A 9,223-nucleotide genomic window follows, 5' to 3' on the forward strand; every position below is an offset into this window, starting at 1 on the left:
AGATTCTAGTCGATGGACGGAATATTAGTGATGTGGAAACATTCGATTGATTTTTTTCCATATTCAATGATATTAACATATAATGTTCTATGTTGCGTCGTTACATTAAAAATATTTCTATACAGTATGATGTTATGATTATTTAATTTTTAGAGCTTTTTTTTAATGTTAAAGGAACATTATTTTTTCCTTGTTAGCAAAATTAATATATACTTTTTTAGCTCTCTAGCTTTACACCATATGTCAGTTATTTGATTGCAGTATTCTTTGGAAAGTGACATTTCTGGATCAATACTAGTTCATATTTTATGAATCATGACGACACAGGACACTTAAAATCTAAAAAATGATCTAAAACAAAGATTAAGACATTATTTTTTCTTCGTTAGTAACATTAATATATACTTTTTTCGCTCTCTAGCTTTATACCATATGTCAGTTATTAGGTTGCAGTATTCTTTGGACAGTGACATTTCCGGATCAATACTAGTTCATATTTTATGAATCATGAAGACAAAGGACACTTAAAATCTAAAAATGATCTAAAACAAAGATTAAGAGGGAAAAAAACGATTTGTTATAAATATAAAATGAAAATTTGTCCCTTCTACCATAATTTTCTTACTTCTGTCCTGAATTTTCCATTTTTTTTTTGGTTTCATAGAAGTAAAACAAAATTTTCCCAAAGTAGAGAAAAAAAAAGATTTCTTAATTTTTCCATGGAAGTGGATAAATTTCAACTTCTATTCTGAATCTTGATCTAAAACAAAGATTGACAGAAAAAAAAGATTTATTGTGAATATAAAATGAAAATTTGTCCCTTCTTCCATAATTTTCTTATTTCTGTTCTGAGTAAGAGTGCGCGCGTACTCTTACTGAACCCAAATGAACCTAAGATAACATCCGTTAGCATAGTGTCACCTAGCTAAAAAAAATCATCTGTGTTGCCATCTATTAATGAATCAGAATAGATGGCAGAGCAGTCAGTTATGTCGCCATCTATAACTATAATAGAATAGATGGCAGCAGTTGTGAGACGTATTTGCTGTTAAGATCAAAGAGAATATGACATTGAAAGATTTGAACATTTTTTATTTTGTCTGCAATTTCATTGTCTATTACTATATTGTTTTTACACAGGTAACAGTTTCGACGTGTAGATAGAATATAGCCTGCGGAACGATTAAGAATCGAAGTTGAGATTTTTTCTCTTCTGTGGAAAAATTAAGAATTGGAGAGAGAACTCTTTTTTTCTACTATGGACAAATTTAGAATTTAAGAACAATTTGTTTCACTTCTACGAAACCAAAAAAAGGGAGAAATTCCAAACAGAAGTAAGAAAATTATGAAAGAATGGGCAAATTTTTATTTTATAGTTACAATTGTTTTTATATAGGTAATAGTTTCGACGTGCAGATAACATATAATCTACAGTAAGACTCAGAATATAAGTTGAGGTTTTTCCTCTTACGTGGAAAAATTAAGAATTGGAAAGAATTTTTTTTCTCAACTATGGAAAAATTTAGAATTTAAGAAAATTTTGTTTTACTTCTATGAAACAAAAAAATGGGAAAATTCAGAACAGAAGTAAGAAAATTATGGAAGAAGGGACAAATTTTCATTTTATATTCACAATAAATCTTTTTTTCCTGTCAATCTTTGTTTTAGATCAAGATTCAGAATAGAAGTTGAAATTTTTCCACTTCCATGGAAAAATTAAGAAATCTTTTTTTTCTCTACTATGGGAAAATTTTGTTTTACTTCTTCGAAACCAAAAAAAAATAAAATGGAAAATTCAGGACAAAAGTAAGAAAATTATGGAAGAAGGGACAAATTTTCATTTTATATTTACAACAAATCGTTTTTTTCCTCTTAATCTTTGTTTTAGATCATTTTTAGATTTTAAATGTCCTGTGTCTTCATGATTCATAAAATATGAACTAGCATTGATCCGGAAATGTCACTGTCCAAAGAATACTGCAATCTAGTAACTGACATATGGTATAAAGCTAGAGAGCGAAAAAAGTATATATTAATGTTACTAGCGAAGAAAAAATAATGTCTTAATCTTTGTTTTAGATCATTTTTTAGATTTTAAGTGTCCTGTGTCGTCATGATTCATAAAATATGAACCAGTATTGATCCGAAAATCTCACTGTCCAAAGAATACTGCAACCTAATTACTGACATATGGTATAAAGCTAGAGAGCGAAAAAAGTATATATTAATGTTACTAACGAAGAAAAAATAATGTCTTAATCTTTGTTTTAGATCATTTTTTAGATTTTAAGTGTCCTGTGTCTTCATGATTCATAAAATATGAACTAGTATTGATCCGGAAATATCACGGTCTAAAGAATACTGAAATCTAATAACTGACATATGGTGTAAAGCTAGAGAGCGAAAAAAGTATATATTAATGTTGCTAACGAAGAAAAAATAATGTTCCATTAACATGAAAAAAAAAGCTTTAGAAATTAAAGAATCATAACATCATAATGTAGAGAAATATTTTTAATGTAACGACGCCACATAGAACATTATATGTTAATATCATTGAATATGGAAAAATATCAATTGAATGTTTCCACGTCACTAATATTCCGTCCATCGACTAGAATCTAAACTATTTATATTCTTTCTGGAGTTCCTAATGGATACCCTTTCAATAATATCTATTTTGTTATTCATCATCCATTGTGAAAAAATTCTGGCTTCATTCACAGGATTATGTATTTTATTTGGATACTTAGGACATTCGAAATCTTCCAAATTTATTAGACGGATATCCTCCTTGCACTTCTTCAAGAGTTCCTTATCAGTGGTAACATCTCCCTTCACAAATACAACTTTAATATTTATAAAATCACAGACTAAAGCAATTTTGCTCTGGACAAAATTTAGACTAACTCCAGTGTTAGAATATGGCATTATTGGTCGTTCATACCAACCTTGCTTGTTAATGAATTTCATTGTTGCATACCATCGGTTACTTGAGTACTTATGTAAATTATAGTTTACATTTCAGTGGTCAATATCTACTTCCTCAAATTTTTCATTCATCACTAAGAGAGCAAATTCAAATATTAACCCGCAATCAACTTTGGCTATATTGACAAATTCGCTGTCAATAATTCCGCACATCATAAACTGAAATTTTTCTGGGAACTAAAAAAAAATCGACACTTTAGGAATTGATCTTGTTTAGTGAAGGAGGTACTCACTCTTTGAAAAGGTGTTTTTTTTATTCATTAAGTTTAAACTAACTATTGTGCTGCTGATTACAAAGAAACTAACACCGAAAAAATTCTTTTTATATTTAACTACAACAACAACACAAAAAATCACAGTTTGCATTCTCATCTCATTTTCATTTCTTATTCCAAAAAAATATAAAAAATAGTTAAATAAAACTCAAATTGAGAGTATTTTCTAGAGACTATTTGTTACAGGGAAAGTATAAACATTGATTACAAAAATATATTGTAAGTCCTTTGAATTGAATTTTTATTCATAAATAACGAATAGATTTAAAATATTAAATAAATAAAAACCAAAATTAGTTAATCGCGTTAAAACAAGTCGCGATAACAAAAATCCATTTCATGAAAGAATTCTTTTTCTCTGTCTTTCAAATGAATAATAATATTTTCTAGAGCGTTCATCAAACTGGTTTTCTCTCTGACTTCTTGTTCAAGACGTTCTGAACCTGTTTCTAATGTCCTGGTTTTTATTTGGAGATATGCTACAAAAGACCTGAGGCAGGAAATTTCTTCTTCATCTTTTAAAGCAGATTCTTCCTTTTCTTTTAAAATTTGATTGTATTCCATATTCAACTTAGCAATTTTCTCTTTTAAAGACTTTTTTGAGTTTAAAAGACAAGATATATATAATAAGGCTTGTGCTAGGTGAGATTACCAATACATTTTTCTTGAGTCAAGTCTTTTGTTTTCACCTACAAATGTAGTGTTTTCAATTTTTAAATTAGTAATTCCTTTTTTCAATAGCGAATTTTCAGATAAAGCAGTTGCAAGTTGGGTTTCAACTCTGATTGAAGAAATTTGAGTCTCTTCCGGAGTTTTTCTTTTGGTGGTCTTTGGAACTTGTTGAAAGTGATCAAGCTCCTCTTTTAATTGAATTACTTCACAACATTTGAGTTGAAAGTTCGTTTTTAAGATTTTCTCTGGCAGCTTTTAGGTCTTCCAGTAGGTTATCATTGTCTTGTAAATTTATTTTCTTTGAAGAAGTTTGACTCTGAAAAAGTAGAAGAGTTTGAAATACTGAAAAGAAACTTCAGATTAGTTATAGACACAACCTTTTTTTCAAAAGACTAAAAACATAGGTGGAATCGTATTTCATGGATCTTTTTCAGATTGTTATCTGTTAAAACCGCTAACGCTTGTAGTGCCAAAAATAGGCTAAAATTAGTATATCACTATGGATCTGAAGGTAATATTTTACAGAACAAGGAAAAACATTTAATTGTTACAAGCTATTGAACACATTTAATATCCTAAAGGTTTGGTTCTATTTAAATGGATAAAATTGAAAAAGTAAAATTCCTTTTTTTTCATAATAAATAAAATTTGAATAGTGTAATTTTTATTTTCAAAAAACTATGGAAGAAGGGACAAATTTTCATTTTATATTTACAACAAATCTTTTTTTTTCTCTTAATCTTTGTTTTTAGATCATTTCTTAGATTGTAAGTGTCCTGTGTCTTCATAATTCATGGATTATGAACTAGCATTGATCTGGAAATGTCACTGTCAAAGAATAGTGCAACCTAATAACTGACATATGGTATAAAGCTAGAAAGCGAAAAAAAGTATATATTAATGTTACTAACGAAGAAAAAATAACGTTCCAGTAACATGAAAAAAGCTCTTAAAAATAAAGAATCATAATATCATAATGTATAGAAATATTTTTAATGTAACGACGTCACATAGAACATTGTATGTTGTTAATATCATTGAACATGGAAAAAAAATCAATCGAATGTTTCCAAATCACTAATATTCCATCCATCGACTAGAATCTAAATTAATTATATTATTTCTGGAATTCCTAATGGATACCTTTCCATATCTTCCTATTCCATCTGGGAACAACGTGTTTTTCGTTTTTTTCTGGTATTTCTCAAAATTTTTTTTTGCAAAATTACTCAAAATACATTTTGGATGCCTGGTAATACATTATTTATGCATAAAATTGGGTATATGCAGTTGCATAAAAAAAACCTTCAGTACCGTAGACGATACTTCCGTATTATCCAGTACACACTCGAGAAGTTTGCTAAATTTAAGATCTAAGAAAGCCAGTTTCATATTCACAATGACAAATGACGGGTGACAGAATGTATTGGCAATCTGACATTCTTCGTCTGAAGAACGTACCCTAGACATCCCAACCTTTCTCTCATCATGGTCTTAGAAATTGGAATTGAATCCTATTTCTTGTAAAACCTTCTATTTGGATATCTATATAAACAAGCTTGACAAAGTAAAATTCCTTTTTATAATAAATAAAATTTAAATAGTGAATTTATTTTTCAATCTTGATTCGCATATTTGATTAAAGCTTCGTTCATTCATGTACGCTTCTCCTCCATCCTAATCTCTTTAAGGCCTCACCCTTTACCCCCTCCCATAAAGTTCCCCTTTCTTTTAAATACTTCCTTATGAATCTTCTCATTCCATCTGGTGACAATCTGTTTTTCGTTTTTCCTGGAATTTCTCAACAATTTTTTTTGCAGAATTGCTCTAATTACATTTTGGATGTCTGGTAATACATTATTTGTGTGTAAAATAGGGTATATCCAGTTACTTAAAAAAAACCTTCAGTGCCGTAGACGGTACTTCCGTATTATCCCGTACACACTCGAGAGGTTTGCTAAATTTAAGATCTAAGAAAGACAGTTTCATAGTCACAAAGACAAATGAAGGGCGACAGTATGCATTGATAATTTGACATTCTTTTTCTGAAGAACGTATCCTAGCCATCTCAACCTTCCTCTCATTATTGTCCTAGAAAGTGGAGTTGAATCCAATTTTTTGTAAAACCTTCTATTTTGATAACTAAATAAATAAGATTGACAAAGTAAAATTCTTTTTTATAATAAATAATAATTTTTTTTTCAATCTTGATTCACATATTTAATTAAAGCTTTGTTCGTTTTAAGATTCATTCATGTGCGCTTCTCCTCCATCCCGATCTATTTAAAGCCTCACCCTTTGCCCCCTCGCATAAAGTTCCCCTTTCTTTTAAATATTTCCTTATGAATCTTCCTATTCCATCTGGGGACAACCTGTTTTTCGTTTTTCCCTGTATTTCTCAACAATTTGTTTTGCAGAATTGCTCAAATTACATTTTGGATGTCTGGTAACGTACCCTAGCCATCTCAGTCTTTTTCTCATTTTGATCTTAGAAAGTGGAATCGAATCCTATTTTTTGTAAAACTTTCTATTTAGATATCTAAATAAATAAGATTGACAGTCAAATTCTGTTCATGTTACCATCATGCTGTTAAATACCCGCTCAGGTTGGATTAGCAACTTAGCCTAAAGTGTATTTCGTAAAAGGTTTACTTTGCCAAATTGACCTCGTTTGAACATTTTATTCTGTCTAATGAAGGAAAAACATGGGACTAAGTCTAAATGAACTATGTTATAAAAAGTTAAACTATATAAAAAAATAAATCTTCTTTTAAAGAAGAGTATAAAAATTGATTTGCATCTCATTCAGGGATATTTTTTGGGATAACCCACTCATAAGATAAGTAAGTATATGTAGATAGATAATGAAACTATTATAACTATATATTATTTTTATACGATCACCCTCCCCCCCCTACATCCCTCTTAATACACAAATGGTTAGCGCCCCCGGAATTTGAGTAGCTATTTAACTTTCAGTAAATTAAATGTAGATAATAGTACTAGTATGATCATGTTTTATTTTATATATAATCACAACTTTGCCTCCCTCTCAATCAATAACTGGTTAATGGTCTCCTATCCCTCTAAACAAGATGATAGTGAATCTAAATTTAATAATATTATGACTAGCTTAGGTAAAGAAAGTTGCTGGTGACTGGTAAACGTCTTTGAGCCTCATATATTCATTGTTAGAGTAGGCGGAAATTTGACTTTTTAGGTCATTGAAACTTTTAAAGAGCAACATTCTAAATTACCATATTTAAAAAAAAGGGAAGGGGTGGGACAATTTATCATGGGACATATTTTGTAATCCTAGAGTCTATACCTATTCATTATAATAAATAAATAATAATAACATAAAACAAATTTGTGATAAACCGTTATCTCTCCGACCATATTAATTAACATAATGCAAAAAAATAAAGCATTACTCACCTCTTTTTCAGAACCACAACATTTCCTTTTCTCAGACATTTTATTCACTTAATAATTGTCAAAGTAATGATAATATTATCAATGATTTCTTACGTTATATGTACATTTCAGAAGGTCATGGGTTTTCCCCCAAAGTCCCAATTTCATCCAATCACAAGGCTATGGGGTTTTTCCCCAATTCCCGTTGACAAATCAGTTAAGTAACAAGGTTTTCCCCCTGTTGAGAACCTAATTAAATTTTCCCAAAATTTTTCACAAAAACATGTTATGTAACTAGGGTTTTTCCCAAGGCCTCTGCTGACAAAAACATTTCTGGGTTTTCCCCAGTGACCTTGGCCTCAGGGCTCAGGGACTTCGTACTCCCTATCAATGGCATATAGCGCCTACTATTTTCCAACCTAGATCTCTACAGGCATAGTTGAACAACCAAGAGCTGGAACTTCCGTTCCAGGAAAGTTACATTCTTGGCTCATTTCTAAAGGCAGTCCATCTTTCGCCTTCGTCGCAGCTAGTTGTTCTTGTGCTACCTTATTTTCTCTATGTGTATTCTCACATTATTTAATAAAGACCATGTACCAACGTTTATCGTCTATCTTTGGAATTTACTTAAACCATTACATCTGCCAATACAATAGGGCATATAAACAAAGAACTTAAATAGAGGTTTACAGTACCAAACACATTTTGCATGCAGACCCTTTATGCTTACCCTCCCCTCCTAATGTGCAAATCTATTGTGCAAATTTATTTCTAAAGTAACGAAGCAACTAATAAAAAAACGGTGTGTTTTCGAATTTAACACAGCGTAAACTTGAATGAGTGGCGCATAATACACGAGTACCAAACTTCCTTCCCCGTACGGAAATTAAAAAATAAAACTCAAATAAAATTCTCAAACTTGGAAAGCCTTATTTTCCACGGGGGGTATTTTTTTTTTTGGGGGGGGGGGTATTTTCCGCGGGGTTATTTTCCAGAGGGGGTATTTTCCTCGGGGGGGGGTATTTTCCGCAGGAGGGGGGGGGGTCCCGGCTCATTAGTAACCGAAACTCTAAAAAACAGAATTTTGACATCAATAAATATATCAAAGGATCGGCTTATTATGTTGATGCCAAATATATAAAGTTCATTAAGGTTGGTGTTACTCATAAAAGCTACGAGCTTAAGAAAATTTACCTGATTTTTGAAAAAAGGGTAAACAACCCCTAAAAGTCAAGGAATCTTAACGTAGTTTTCAAGCTCATAGCTTGAAAAATGTGAAGGGAAATTTTCTGAGTGGTTGGAATTATACCGAAGGTGGATTTCTAGAGTAATCAGAAAAATGATTATTATTTTTTAGCCTGAATCTTCTGCAAGAAATTTTATGGGAGGGGGAGATTATTTACAGCGAGGATGGAATTTAAAAGAAGAATTTTTAAGGACGGTGTATTTTACGTAGGAGGAATTTACCGGGAGGGAAGGGAATTTTTCGCGGAGGGTGAGCCAGATTTACCGGCAATATCTAAAAAACAATTAGAAATTAAATAAAAATAACAAGGCTTTTCATCTGAAAGTAAGGAGCAACATTAAAGCTTAAAACGAACAGAAATTATTCTGCATATGAAAGGGTTGCCCCCTCTTCAATACCTTGCTCTAAAGTTTGACTGTTTGTCCCTATTTTTAAGAATAACTCCTGAAATACAAGGGCCGTTCAATTAGAACAAGAATCTTATTTAAAAGTGCTAAAACTTTAGCGTGAAGACCCTTCATATACGGAATAATTTTGTTCGTTTTGATCTTGCTTTCAGCTGAAAAACTTGTTTTTTTTTTAATTTAATCGGATAAAGGGACATTATTTAATCGATAGAATT

Source organism: Artemia sp. Qi Xiang Cuo, chromosome 1, assembly GCF_049724085.1.
Source record: "Artemia sp. Qi Xiang Cuo chromosome 1, ASM4972408v1, whole genome shotgun sequence".
NCBI classification, from domain to species: Eukaryota; Metazoa; Arthropoda; class Branchiopoda; order Anostraca; family Artemiidae; genus Artemia; species Artemia sp. Qi Xiang Cuo.